General features: G+C 38.3%; 1 long non-coding RNA gene across 1 annotated transcript; it reads left to right on the forward strand.

Moving 5' to 3' along the window:
• The first annotated feature begins 7,184 nt into the window (after positions 1-7,184).
• LOC128635110 (uncharacterized) lies at positions 7,185-14,565 on the forward strand. Its single transcript, XR_008397981.1, has 2 exons — positions 7,185-7,880; positions 12,849-14,565. It is a non-coding gene; the product is annotated as an uncharacterized LOC128635110 (long non-coding RNA).
• The last annotated feature ends 213 nt before the right edge of the window (positions 14,566-14,778 follow it).

Here is a 14,778-nt window from a genome sequence, read left to right on the forward strand (position 1 = left end):
TTTCACAGATGAAGGCCAATTATAAGTTAATTGTGTCCTCATTAAGACAATATCTTTCATCTGGCGCTTCTGGAACCTGGAGGGTGGAATACTTATGCGAGCAGCATTTTTCAATGTATTATTTTCTTTGAAATTCTTGCTGACCAATAATTAATTTGTATATTGGAAATTCACTGTAAAATGCACTAGTTTGCAATAAAAAAAAAATTGCAGGATGAATATGTGCATTTATTGTTTGTAAATCTGATCAATTTTTGGGGGCTGAATACTTTTGCAAGGAACTATGTAATACCTTACATAGTACTGTATAGTACAGTATAATATGTAATCATTCCTTTTTGCTGTAAGACTGCCATCCTAATGATGTGATAAATGCTTTTGTTGATTCATAAAGACAGCAGGTGTGTTTATGCAATATAAGATTATGATGTGTTGTCCTCTGAAAAGCACATATAGTTTAACAATGCCACATATGCCCTGAAACCCAGCCACACAGACATGGCATTTAGCAGAGAACAATAAGAGAAGAGAACTCTGGGTCAACATTCAACCGTATTTTCCAAATACACTCTTTAGTCCTTGATTTCCCTTTCAATATTGTGTGTATAACAGAGCCAGCCCAGGTGTGTTTGATAGTGAGCAGGTTCAGACTATGGGTTGCTTTATTTCAAGATGCATTATGTTGAGTCAACAGCCAAGTAATGGACTGTCTTTTAATTTCAAATGGAATCACCTACATTTTCAATTTAATGGTGGCCATCATGACTGCGTGAGCTGGTTAGCTGTTTACTGATTGCAATCACTTTAGTGGAGGATGCATTGTCATGCGTTATTGTTGTCTGAAAATGATTTTGGTCACAATGGTCTCAGGAACCAGACAACACTGCTGATGTCCAGATGTCTGCCATTTCCAACATTTCATTCTATTCTAGGGAGTATTTTAAGTAACTAAATTAGTTTCCTTAGGAATCATAGTTTTGAAAGCATATGCTAAATGTTCATGTTGGACAGCCGATATAGAGTAGCCTAGAACAAAATTTTCTTCTTAAGATTCCTTTATTCCCTTATTTAAAAAATCCTGATATGTCAGAGACACCCGTCACGTCAGCTGAAACTATGGTGCAAACGAAACTTTTAGCATGGAACAAAATGCACCAGTTTATTCAATCTAAACTTTAAAACACACATTACACTCTGCATTATTATTAGATACTATGTATGATACTGGAACAGTCATGGGTGCACAGTATTACTTATACATGTATTGGAAATAGTAGATGTAATGTAAAATAATTAATAAATAATGATAAACTTCCTCTGTGTGTGTGTGTGTGTGTATATATATATATATATATTATATACTATTGTGAACAATATAGATTAAGACCTCAAGCTATCACCTTCTATGTACAGAAGGAAGTGAAATCAAACATCTAAATCAACAACAACAACAACAATATATATATATATATATATATATATATATATATATATATATATATATATATATATATATATATATATATATATATATATGATCCGTGCTGTTATGATAAGTGCTGCAATAACAGTCTAAAAAATATCTGAGAATATTTAACATTGCCCTCATGAATAAAGCTGTGTGTAATTTGTTAGTGAACCTGTTGTGGAGAAAAGGAACTTCAGTAATTGCTATGTCTGACTCCTTCTCTCTCTTCTATGGCAACCGTGTTCCATGTGGACCTTTAGACTCACTAACACACACACATGCACCGATAGAAACACACACTACCCTGACAGACTCTAGGGGCCAATTACTTGATGATGGTGAGAGGTGACAATTTGGAGCAGAGCTGTGGTTGCAGGTACGCTTGTGCAGCACCAAAGCAGTTACTCCTTAGTGAACATGCTTTCATGATAAAGACAGAGTGTAGCAATAAAGACTTGGACTTTAATATTTAACACATATGCCTTTAAGAAATTGTATGCAACACAAATGCACTAATTAGATATCACTGGTGCATCATCACAATACACATAATATTATACTGTAGATATTGTATTGAGTCTCCTAAGTATAAAAAAAACCAACACCACCCTTTTTAATGCAGACATAAGCATGTGTGTTCATTTCTATCCTACAAGCCCTTTCATCATCCCATGTATGCTAAGCTCTCATTTTCTGCAAGGACAATGCAAATCTCTGTAATTAGCTAGGATACACCTCAACCCGAGAAACAAAAGCAAAGCAGGTGGAATGACAGACACCTGTGAAGGATTAAAAAAAAAAAAAAAAAAAAAAACAGATGTGGGTGAACATATGTGAAAATCTGACAGGCCTACTCCATTTCCTTTTTAAAAGGTGTTAGTAGGTCAAAGAGGTTATCTTATCAAACTGTTAAGGACAATTCTGCAGTCAACTCAAATATTTTCCACTTTAGTGCACACTGTACAGTATCTCTCACATACATGGCATGACATAGAGTGGACTTTTATAAAAACATTAAGTTTGTTTTTTTACAGGATGGAACCACATCATAAATGACAACATTTTAGATAATCATATCAGATGTTTAACAAATAAATGAGCCTTGGTTTAGGTAAAAGTTAGTGAAAGGCATCTGTCATGCAATAGAGGATAATGCTCCTCAACTTTATCTCCTTAAAAAAAAAGAAAGTTATAAAAGAAATAATGTAAGACAACAACAACAATCCAAAACAAAGCAAAATCACCAGAAACATAAAATCAGATGTTTAACCATGACCTATTCAGTCTCCAGTACTGATTTCAAATTTAAAGAATACAATTGATGGCATGTAGTAGAGTTATAACAAATATGTCAAAAAGAATGTATGGAAGTGGCTTTCAGATAGGAAACATACTATAACAGAAAGGATCCAAAAGCTGTTCAGAGGATGTACGATATTAAGACAGGGTGGATATTATTAGAAAATGAAGTATTTACATAATTCTCATTCATCATAATACATATTTGACTTTTTTGCTACTAGTAATAAGATCTGTGGAACTTAACACACTACTGTACATTTCTTGCTGGTATCATTATATTTATTTGTCTTCATTTTATTCTAAGAGTATGCAAACTTTTGCAGTGGACTATATGCACAGGAACACCAGTACACCTGCACATTCATTCAAATATCCAATCAGCCAATCACGGGGCAGCAGTGCACTGCATACAATCATACAGATACAGGTGGTTAAAAAAAAACAAAAAAACTGCAGGGACAGTCTCTAGAGTTTATACAGACTGGTGCAAAAAAACATCCAGCAAGCAGTAGTTCTGTGGGTGGAAAGGCCGTGTTGATGAGAGAGGTCAGTTAACAGGAAGGCTATGGTAATAAAAATAACCACTATTTACAACTGTGGTGAACAGAAAAGCCTCACAGAAGACACAACATGTTGAACCTTGTGGTGGATGGGCTACAACAGCAGAAGACCACAACAGTTTCCTCTTCTGTCATTTGGGGTTACAGTGAGCATAGGCTCACCAAAAACTGGACAGTTGGGGAAAAATGACAATGCCCCATGTCATTTCAAACTAGTTCCATGAACATGACAGTGTAGTTCAATGGCACACATATTCACCAGATCTGTATACAATAGAGCATCCTTGGGATGTGGTAGAAAGGGGGATTTGTAGCATGAATGTATGACTGAAAAATCTGAAGTAATTATGTGATTCAATCACACAATAACATGGACCAGAATCTTATAGGAATTCTTCCAAGAAAGAATTGAGATTGAGAAGGGGCATCCTACCCATTATTGGTATGGTGTTCATATTAAAGGGGCCGGTGAGTTTATGTCACAAAAACCTATGAATTTTGTAAAATGGTTTATCAAGGACATGCAAATGATGGTCCTACACACCATGCATAGTACAGTGAAAAAGTATTTGCCCCATACTGATTTCTTCTGTTTTTGTGTATATCTCATACTAAATAATTTTAGATCTCCAAACAAAATACAATTGTTGTTACAGGTGCACAATACAGTTTTTATTTATTTATTGTTTTTATTGACACAAAAAAATTATCCAACACCTATCACCCATGTGTAAAACTAATAGCCCCCTTAAACTTAACATCTGGTCTTGCCACCTTTAGCAGCAATAACTGCAACCAAATGCTTCCGATAACTGGAGATCAGTCTTTCACTTACTTCTAGAACTAGGATTCACTCCTATGTTTTGGATCATTGTCTTGCTGAATAATCCAGTTGTGCTTGAGTTTCAACTTATGGACTGCAGATCAGACATTCTACTTTAAGATTTTCTGGAAGAGAGCAGAATTCATGTTTCCCTCAATTATTGCAGAAAGCAGAAAGCATCCCCACACCATGACACTTCTACCACCATGCTTGACCGTAGGTATGATGTTCTTTTTGTGGACTTTGTGTTTGATATTACACCAGATATATCCAGATATGTCCATACCAGATATATATGTCTTCTAAACAGTTCCACATTCGACTCATCAGTCCACATAACATTCTCCCAAAAAGTTTGAGGATCATCAAGGTGTGTCTTGGCAAAATTCAGATGAGCCTTAATGTTCTTCTGGGTTAGCAGTGGTTTTCACCTCGCCACTCTTCCATGGAAGCCATTTATGCCCAGTGTCTTCCTGATAGTGGAGTCATTTATTGATGCAAGAGAAGCCTGTAGTTCCTTTGATGTTCTCCTTGGCTCTTTTGAAATTAGTTGCTGTGCTCCTGGAGGAATTTTAGAAGGTCGGCCACTTCTGGGAAGGTTCACCACTGAGTTTTTCCATTTGGAGATACTGGCTCTCACTGTGGTTCTTTGGAGTCCCAGAGCCTTTGAAATAGCTTTGTAACCCTTCCCAGACTGATGTATTTCAATCACCTTCTTCCTCATCATTTCTGGAATTTCTTTCAACTTTGGCATAGTGTGTTACTGGGTAAGACCTCTTAACAAATGGCATGCTGTTGAAAAACTTCTATTTAAATGTTGATTTGATTGAATAGGGTTTGCAGTAATCAGGCCTGTTTGCGTCTAGTCCAGCTGAACCCCATTATGATTTATCAGTTTCATAAATTTGAGGAATTAGTAACTATGGGGGCAATACATTTTCACACAGGCCCAGTTGATATTGGATAACATTTTTGCTTCAATAAATAACATTATCATTTAAGAACTGTATTTTGTGTTTACTCAGGTTACCTTTGTTTTATCTTAGCTTTTGTTTTAATTTCTTAAACAACTTAGTATGGGATATACACAAAAACAGAAGAAATCAGGATGGGAGTAAATACGTTTTCACAGCATTGTATGTAATAAATACAAAATAATATGAACAACAGCGTACCATAGTACATTTATATTGTTTATATTCATTCATTTCAATCCTCTTTCAAAGTGAATCCGTGTCTCTGCCATTCATTGTAAAAGATTATGAAGGTGTATACTGAATGCTTGGACACTGAGTAGAATGTAAGTGCTATCTCAGAGGATTACACAGCTCTGATTGCAGCATTCTTGGTCAGCATTGGCATCTTCACTCCTAGGCCTTGACCTATTGGAAATGCACTGGGATGGTGATGAATGTCCTTTTGCAATGGCCTTGCGTGACAGCCATGGCTGATACCTATCTCTACCCAAATGAGGTTTGGTTGTGCTCCACCGCTCTACTCCAGACCCTCATTTGGAATGCAAATAAGCGAATGCTAAACAAAGCACACCTTTCAGCAAAGCCAATTTCCTGGCCTCTTTCAGTGGCAGTAAAAGTAGGGGCCTCCACTCCTGGACAGCGAAGGAGAAGAGCTTCATCCAGTCGCCCAGCTAATGGAAACGGCTCTTTGTCTGCTGTAGTGCCTCTGATGAACATTTTCCTGCTTCAGTGATCAGGATGCACAGCATGCTAGGCCTCATGATTCCCCAGAGTGAATAGCTAACTAGAGGCTAGATTATGGAGACCCCGCCAACTAAGTACTCTAGACTCCACTATTCTTGAATACAGAATATCCAGAAACTCAGAGAATAAAGAACGTGTACTTATGGTGCAACTTGAACCAGTCTAATGGCCTTCTTACCCTAATAAAACCTCGAGATCTGTATTCATAATCTGTAGGTAATGGGATAAATGAAAAGGTGTGTGATATTAACCTAAATACAAACCTGTAATACATTGGCTCTACTTTTATTTTCTTTGCATCAATTAGTTCTTGCATTGAGTCATGTGATAACTGATTCTCAGTCATACTAGTTATACCGCACAATATTAGTCACTTCCTAAACACAAAGCTGTGCTGGTAAAGGGGTTTAGTTGAGCGAGATTAATTACATAGGTGAGGTAGGCCATTGTGTCGTACACCTCTGAGTATCAGGTAGTCATGTGAAAAACCTCAGCCTATTGTTCTGGCATGATATTTGTTCACAATCGATGATGGCTGAGAAGTCAACTAGCCGTTAACATCTTTAACATGATTACAGCCATGGTCAGTCCACTCTCTGTCATTGCAATTATAAGAGGTTAATCATTCTGATATTTGGCCACAAATACCCAGGACTATTTCAAAATATAGCATAGCATGACATAGACCAGGATTTTATAAAGCATGAAATTGTTTCATTTAGTTTTTGGCTGGATGAGTCTATATCATAGTTTACTATGTGTAACTATTCACTTATTTGAATGGGGAAAATGGATATGCTGCTTAACTATGCAATGTATATACACATAAGTCCAATCATGAGATAAGACAGTCATATAAAATGTATAGCAAAATCAACAGAAAATTACTTCAAAAAGACATGACTAAGTCACCTTGCCGTTAATGTCCTGAGCAAACACCATGGCTATGGCCAAGCTCAAATACAAATGCAAGGAACATGTTGCTCTCTGGTTCTGTTGCGCCTATGGTAGCTTCAAAATGTTTTGTTTTTGGACGGTGTACAGGTTCTTTTGCTGTCTTTGCACTGACTATGGCTCTGAGACATAAGATCAATATGAAAGCTTTATCCACATTCACTGTAATTGTCCTTAGAAGTTTAAGCAGAGTTGCAGCCCAGTTTGGCAGCCTGCAGTGGACAGGGATTAAAGGGGATGCCTCCAGGACCTCCTACACCCACCAGATAATAAGTCCTGTTTCCTTACTAGACTTTTGTTACCCATTTTTCAGTTTACCTGCTGTCAGTTTTATGGTATAGATTACGTACAGTATGTATGACTTAAAGGGGTGTGAGACAAAAATTTGTTCAATATCTCACTGAGACCGGAGAAAAACATGCGAGTGTCTGCAAATATTTACAATGTCAGTCTATTTGGAATAGGATTTGGGTTTCATTTAGTATGCAATAGTCTCGTTGGACCACAGAAGCTGGTTTCTAAATCCCATCTCAGCCACACACGCAAACTTAAGCTAACGTCATTAACGTTCGCAAAGCACCTTGGGCTGGGGCAGGTGGAGGCCATCCTCCTCAAAGGCAGGATTGGCCAATGACAGAGCCAGGGACACACCTGTGAGTGCTACAGCCAAAGGGCATTGGCTACAGCCTGAAAATTACACCTGTGGGGGTGGGGGAATCTGCTATATGTAAACCAAGTCGTTTACAAATTCAGTCTCTCTGCTCAAGAGCTTAAACTGGTCACATCGCCTCCAGCAACTTTGACATCTTCAAGAGACAAAGGCTTCACCGTTGATGTTTACCTTGCTCTAGTTATGCTTCGACCTTCTAGATGGGATGCAGCCAGTCCCCAAATCAAGATGGTCTCCTTCCACCTGACAGCAAGGCATTCTGCAGCGAACAGGGCGTCGAACGACGCGAAGAGGGAAGAGGAAGACAAGTCTCTGAGGCAGCACTTCTGACTTAAAATGGTATCTGGTTTCGAGTTCCCGGACCACTCTAAGGAAGAAACGGGTAACTTTTTTTTTTAAATTCAAATAAGTACTTTCCTTGTTCCTGGTGCTATCCTTAGTTCTCGCTCTATGCTTTGCAGTAGACTTAATAACTTTCATGCTATAGAAGTTGAGCGCATTAAAAGGTTGATTTTTAGACGAGGAGTCAACAGAAGAATTGTTGTTAGCTTGTTAAGGGAGGACTTTTTAGGTTGAATAGGGTCATATCATAATCTGTATCGGATTCCAGTCTATTTAAATAGAAAGAAAATGAGAACACAATAGACACAAACACTCATTCCTTGACTGGATAGACCAGTTTGGGCAGGTAGAGGCAAACCGCCAGACTTGTCAATGGGGATAAAACGAGGGCTTTAGCTGCTTTCTTCTGTCTGATAGCATGCCTTTAGAAGAAAACTCTGAGATGTCTGTAAAACACAGGAACGTATCTGAAATTGCCTCTTGGAATCATTAACCATTATATAATAGGTTCTGTTATTTACATGAGAGCCTTTGGAAATGGGTTGCTGTGTTAAATGAGGATGAATTAAAATTCCTTATCTTTTTTTTTTTTTTAATCTTATTTCAAGCATATTATCAAGCCAAAAATAATCGTTTTAGATTTTAGATGCTTTTAGATTTGTTAGATGTTGATCGTGAGCATCCAAGCTTTGCTTTTGCTTCAGCTTTTCTGTCGGGACTTTAATGGCTGACGGTTAGGCTTGCCCTTACATGTCTCTTTGGCATATTTTAGAAGAAACAAAACAAGAATTTGTTTGTTTGGTATTTTTGGAGGGGGTTTTCCGCACTTTCAAGACCATAGTAAGAAATCATTAATGGAAATTGGACTCTGGATGCTTTAGTGATTATTTAAACCCGATTGTAGTTATTTTTGTAGTCATTTCTGAGTTGTTCAAGAACTAGGCAGCATATTGCAGATATTTTCGGTTATTCAGGGGGAACTGCATTTTGGAGAGATGGTCTGGAGCAGAGAGAAAATGTCGGCCAGGCAGCACAATGGCTGCATAGTGAGGTGGAGGCTTTTGATTGGTGGGAGGAGGAATATGACTCGGTTTCATTCTTTCATCTGAACGAGTCATTTGTCAGAGTTTTATAACCTAGGAAGGTTTTTTTTTTATTTATCAGAATTCTGCTTCCCCACAGTTGAACACAGCCAGGCAATACCAGCTCTCAGTGGAAGGTGATAAAAACCCAATGACGGTTTAGATTGAGATCAAACTAGATGCTGAGTGCAAAGAAAATGCAAGAGCCGTGTAGCAACTTGTGTGTGTGTGTGTGTGTGTGTGTGTGTGTGTGTGTGTGTGTATGTGTGTATGTGTGTATTTGTTCCTTCATGAGGGTAGGAAGAGGAAAATGGAGTGTTAATTACTATGCACAGGTGAGAGGTCAGAGAGCTTCAGCACACTGGCTTTGTTTGCTTAAGGACAGCCATTTTAATCAGTGTGACTAAGCAGTCTGCTTCAGTTCATTTTAAGTTCATGTGTGGAATGCTTTATCCTGCTGAGGATTCAGTCAGCCATTTTGGATGCTTCTGGATAGACATTTGTTTTCAACATCATTTGGATTATTTATTTATTTATTTTAAATGTTCTTTTGCTCATTTACAATCATGAAAAAGTAGCACTTGAGATTATTACTTCCTGTTTTGAACTACATTCCACATTTAGTGCAACAAGTCTTGATTAACAGGTTTTTTTTTTACCCTTTTCTTCCTGCCAGCCAGAAAGTGACGTGATTGAGGATGCCCTTAAAAATGTAAACGGTTAGGAGATATTGAAAACTCTCCAGAGAAAGCAAGACTGTCACAGCAAGAGAAAGTTAAATGTTTGATTTGATTTCTTCCTTTTTAAAACCATGCCAGCTTCTATGGCTATATTCATGGCAAGAGCTAGTGTAGATATTCAAGATTAAAACTAGACTAGGTGTTTAAGATTAATTTTTCCTAAAAACCTTGAAACTAAGTTTGGATTTACTTGGTTAAAAACCTTTTCAAAATTGTCAACAGAGTAATACAGGTTCCTCAAGTGTGTAGAAGCATTACAGTCCAGTAAGACATGTTTAATGGATAATGGGTTCTGACAGGATGGGCACTTTGGTGAATTTCCTCCAGATACTAAAAAATGGTGTGTGAGCCTTGTGTGTCCTATCCGGCATTGAGTGTAAGTGACTAAAGTTAAAGTTTAATTAAACAGTTTAATTAAACAATTGCTAAATATATGGCAACACTTGAATAAAATGGGGGAAACCTAGAAGAATAAGACAGTCATTAAAACTTGTACCACAAATCGAGCTGGCACTGTTAACTAAACATTAGGGTTTCCCTTCTACACACAGACACAAATAATTGATTAAGGTTCAGCCTGGTTTACTCTTCAGCTTGTTTGTTTCACTGTGGAGTCACATTCCAGTCAGGAGATACCTGATTCGTGTAGGCAGTGGGAAAAAGTCCAAGCTGCACCTGACTGCGACTCAACCATCTGCTCGAAATAGATGAAGACAAGTTACTAAAGGTTAAGTGTAAAGATCCGTGTAAAGATGTCATGTTGTTTACGTCACTCTGCTGTCTCTAATGCTTATTCTCATTCAGTTTCTCACTCTTTCTCCCTCTCGCCCTCTTTTTTCTTTCTCAGAAGGCCTGCAGCACTGGTTTATAATGCTGATGATTAACTAAATAGAGGCTGCAGTCTGGGAGAGCAGGTCTGCTTGGGGTTTTCATTTCATGGGTCCTGACTGTGCGAGAGGAAGCCGGAGCCATCTCAGGCGCTTAGTAGAAATTTGAGATTTTTTTTTCTTTCTGTCCCCCATACTCCCTTTTTTGTCACATTCTTTACCTGAGTCCCTTTCACGACGGTAAGGTTACAGGTTCTCTCCCTCTCTCCCTCTCTTTCTCTTCTCTCCCTCGTGTGCATGCTTTTTTTTTTCCCTTCTATTCACCTCTTTTAGCTTTTACATGTACTCTCCCGCCTCATTTCAATTCTGCCTTCTTTCTCTTGTAATATGTTGATCTGATGAAAACTGTTCAGAGAGTGTTAATGTTATTTAAGTAATTATGCACTTATTAGAGGACTACTTTACTTATTTAAAAAGCCTGGGGGGGGGGGGGGGGGGGGGGGTTAGTAATTTTCATATTATTAAACATTGTAAATGTAGCTATTTTGGTATATTTCATTACGCACTGTAAAATTACTGACAGGAACATACTTTAGAGATCAGTTATACACTGCATGGCTGTAAAGATCAGACGTTATTCAGTAAACAAAAGGTGTATGTGAAATGACCTTCCACACACAGAACTTGGCCACAGGTCTGTCGGGTACAGCATTCCTCCACGCTGTTGTCACTGCACACGGTGAAACCTAGCCTAGCCTAGGGTTAGCCTTAGCCTTTCCAACAGTCAGCAACTCTATTGTTCCCTAGACTGACTAAGAAATTCACAAAATGAGGCACAATTCATGTTCATTATACAGTCATAGCGTAGGAAATGTCTTTTGTCTCCACTAGACAATGAAGCAACAGCCAAGTCAAGGCCTTCGTCAGAGTATAATATAGCTTGCTGCCATCTAAATATTTCTACCCGGTGTTCTATTGTAAACTAGTACAGCTTACCCACAATGTCGAATCAGACCTATCGGAACTGGTTTGATTTAACAATTAACAATTGTTAACTGACTCAGTCGCCCACTCTCTGTTTCAGCTCTGTGGCTTTAGTGTAAAGAACAAAGTAGTCTACTGCATGTCCAATTCCAGCTATACCTGTTTTTATAGCCAGCCGTTTTGTTGGCATATATCCTCCTCTATGCCTCTGCAGTGCCTCAGGGCAGCAGGTTTACTGTGTGTGTGTTATCAGGCTCAGTTCATCAGAGCCTAAGGTTTTACTCATTTATGATGGCTACTATCAGATCTGATACAACACAAGGGTAACAAACACAGCAGGCTCCTAACAGAACGTGGTATGAATGAATACAATCAGGAGACTTTTTAGGCTTTTTCACTTATTGTCTTTAAAAGTTCTTTTACCGTTTGCATTTTTACCATTTTTATTCCAAGCATTATTTGGATGGTCTTCGCCATCTTACGAGGCAGCATTGGATATCATCACTCTCTCTAATACTGCCTGGTAATGATGATGAGGGCTCTCTGCTGACTCCAGAAGAAGCCACAGCACACACTAAGGCAGTTATCTGTGAGTTTTATGAGGTTTATCAATCCAAAGCCACCTGAGGTTGACCAATGGCACTTAGCACACATCTTACCTGACAGTGCTGGACTGTGTATCTGTTTTCTAACACTGTCTGGTAACGATGTTTGTTGGGTGACCCAATGACTGCAAAGGATTCTCTCGCCACTTTATCATAGGTAATGTACTTAGATTATACATTTTTTATTTCATTTCAGCTAACCACATTTTCCATATGTCATCTGTCTTATCATGTCTTAGATCTTTATTTGAACTGTTAGGATAAAAATGCAGTTTAGGACAGGTTTTTTTTTTTTATATGTTGACAATACACACACAGGTTTCTCAGGAATATTAGCGGTTGTGATTCTCAGCACTTCCTTGTAGCGTGCAGACGCTGTTAATTCTTGGAAGATTTTCTGAGTGAAACCTTTTCGATATGTTGCCTTTAGGATAATGGAAGACATCCAAAATTTCTAGCACAGTAGCACTTAGATTTCTAGAACCAAGATTTCTTTTGTAGCATGGTAGATGCATATATTAGGGGTGAAATATTATTAGTACTCTTAAAGTCCTTAAAGGTTAAACCTGCAAGGTCAGACTAGGAAAAGAGTGTGTTGTTATGTAGCCGGATGAGTAGCATTGTTTCATGTTCAGTTGGGAAGATATAATCAGAATAGAGAGAACTTGTGGGTGGGTGGGTGGGGGACGAGGGGGAAAAGAGAGGGAGAGTCCAAGCTGCTCGACTTTGTTTTATTCACTTCCCCGTCCTTCTTTTTTCCGTCTGCTCAGCCCCACCCAGCTTTAGTTAAAGAATACTGGTCCGTTGGCTGTTAAACCAGACGTGCTGAAAGCTGTTTCCTCATCCCCTCCCCCTGGGTTCTGTGTGGCTTTTGTGATCGCAGCTGAGCTCTGATTGGACAAGCTCATTTTACCTGCGTGGCACATCCTGCAACTGACACATGAGCTCACCTGAACATGATAAAAATAGAGTTACCAACACCCTACACTCTGCCCCTCCTCTTCCCATTGCCTGGTTCTGCTTATATATCTTCCTAAATATTGTAGATCATATTTATCCTGACAGCATAGACATTTATGTGTAGTTCAGTGCCTGAGTGGAGCAAACACTCCACAACAAAGGAATGAGACTTTGGTAAAGTAACACTAAAACTGACTAAGTCAGATATTGGAACTAATCCGTAGCCTATATTTAATAGTTTAGGTGGCTTTGCTTTTTATCAGGATTAAAAAAAACAACAGAAAGTACACAAATACATTGTCTAACATTGTAACAATGTCTAACAATGTCTAACATAGTGTTTTACAACATACTGTTTGGTTAAGGTGGAAGACTCAAATATTAAACCACGCCCATATTTGCACATCTGAGGGAGTTTTTTATTTATTTTTTATTTAGTGTCACACATGCATGAAACTGAGTTATGTTTGTTGTTCATGGCTTTTTTGTATTTTTATAAGTACGCATTACAAAGTCATGTCATTTAGCTTCATAAAGAGGCAGTACTTTAGGCTTTAGGCTTTTCATCTCTCCTTTTGTTCTCCTGTTTTCCCTTCCGTTCTTTCAAACTTCATTGTAACTATAACTTGGATCACTGCAACAGATGGTTTTATTGCTATCCAGTCACAGCTCACACTGTATTTCATTCCTGTTTTTCTTTCAAGTACAATAAATTCAGCCCAGTCTACGATATATCTATCTAAAGCCTGTTAATTGGCGTCTTACCAGACATGGTTAGATCTGATTATTAGTGTCTAATACTGTCTGGTAATGCCGTCCATTACATGGCATTAGCGTCCAGATGACAAAGAAAGGAAAGGATGCTCCAAGGATGTCATTTGCATTTGTACTATTCATGCAGTATGATATCTTAGTGTTTTGGGGGTTTTTTTTTATTTCTTTGTGAAGGAAGTAATACGAATGAATCACTTACAGAATGCTCTGAATCATTTTGCCAGGTTAGTCAGGTCTTTAAAATAGAACAGACCAAGTCGCTGGTTTAACCTGTACGAGGAACTATGAACCCAACACTGGAAGACTGATGCCATTTACAATGCTCTTCCATGTGTCATGAGTCAGAGTTTCTTTCCTCCTCTTCAAGAGAGCTGTGAGTCATGTTTGTCATCCATCATCCCCTGTTCATACAGTATATGTGCTGAGAGTTGTGTGATGTACCTTTCACAGTATAATTATATAGTGTGTAACCTTTGTATGAAACAGCGGTTCGATAAATATGAATGTCATGGTTGTTGCATCAAAAAAGAAGCATGTTAATTGTTTGAAGAAGACTCGGCAGCATGTTCTCATAGTGTTGTCATGGTAACTGAATTCTACATGGGTACCAGATCCACAAAAATATGATGACTACTCTTTATCCAACCAAAATGACTGTCTCCTCTCCTCTGCTGTTGGTTTAATTTGTTCAGTTTTGGATGCATGTTATGTATTGTGCTGAAAAACAGTGAAATAAAGTACATGTAAAATCAAGATGAGCACGTCTGCAGCATTTCTTTAGTTCCACTCAGTCGAGTCAACATTATATGTGGTCAGGTAAGCTATATGTTAGAAGGTGTGAGTAAATCTTGGCCTGTCTCTGCTGTTCGCCTGCTCGTTGTGCTCAGAGCGGAATGCCTGGCTGTAACGGAGGACAGATCTGGTTACATGTGAACAGAGCTCCCTTTTTACGAACCTCAATTAACC

Source organism: Ictalurus punctatus, chromosome 15 (assembly GCF_001660625.3).
Source record: "Ictalurus punctatus breed USDA103 chromosome 15, Coco_2.0, whole genome shotgun sequence".
In the NCBI taxonomy this organism is placed as follows: Eukaryota; Metazoa; Chordata; class Actinopteri; order Siluriformes; family Ictaluridae; genus Ictalurus; species Ictalurus punctatus.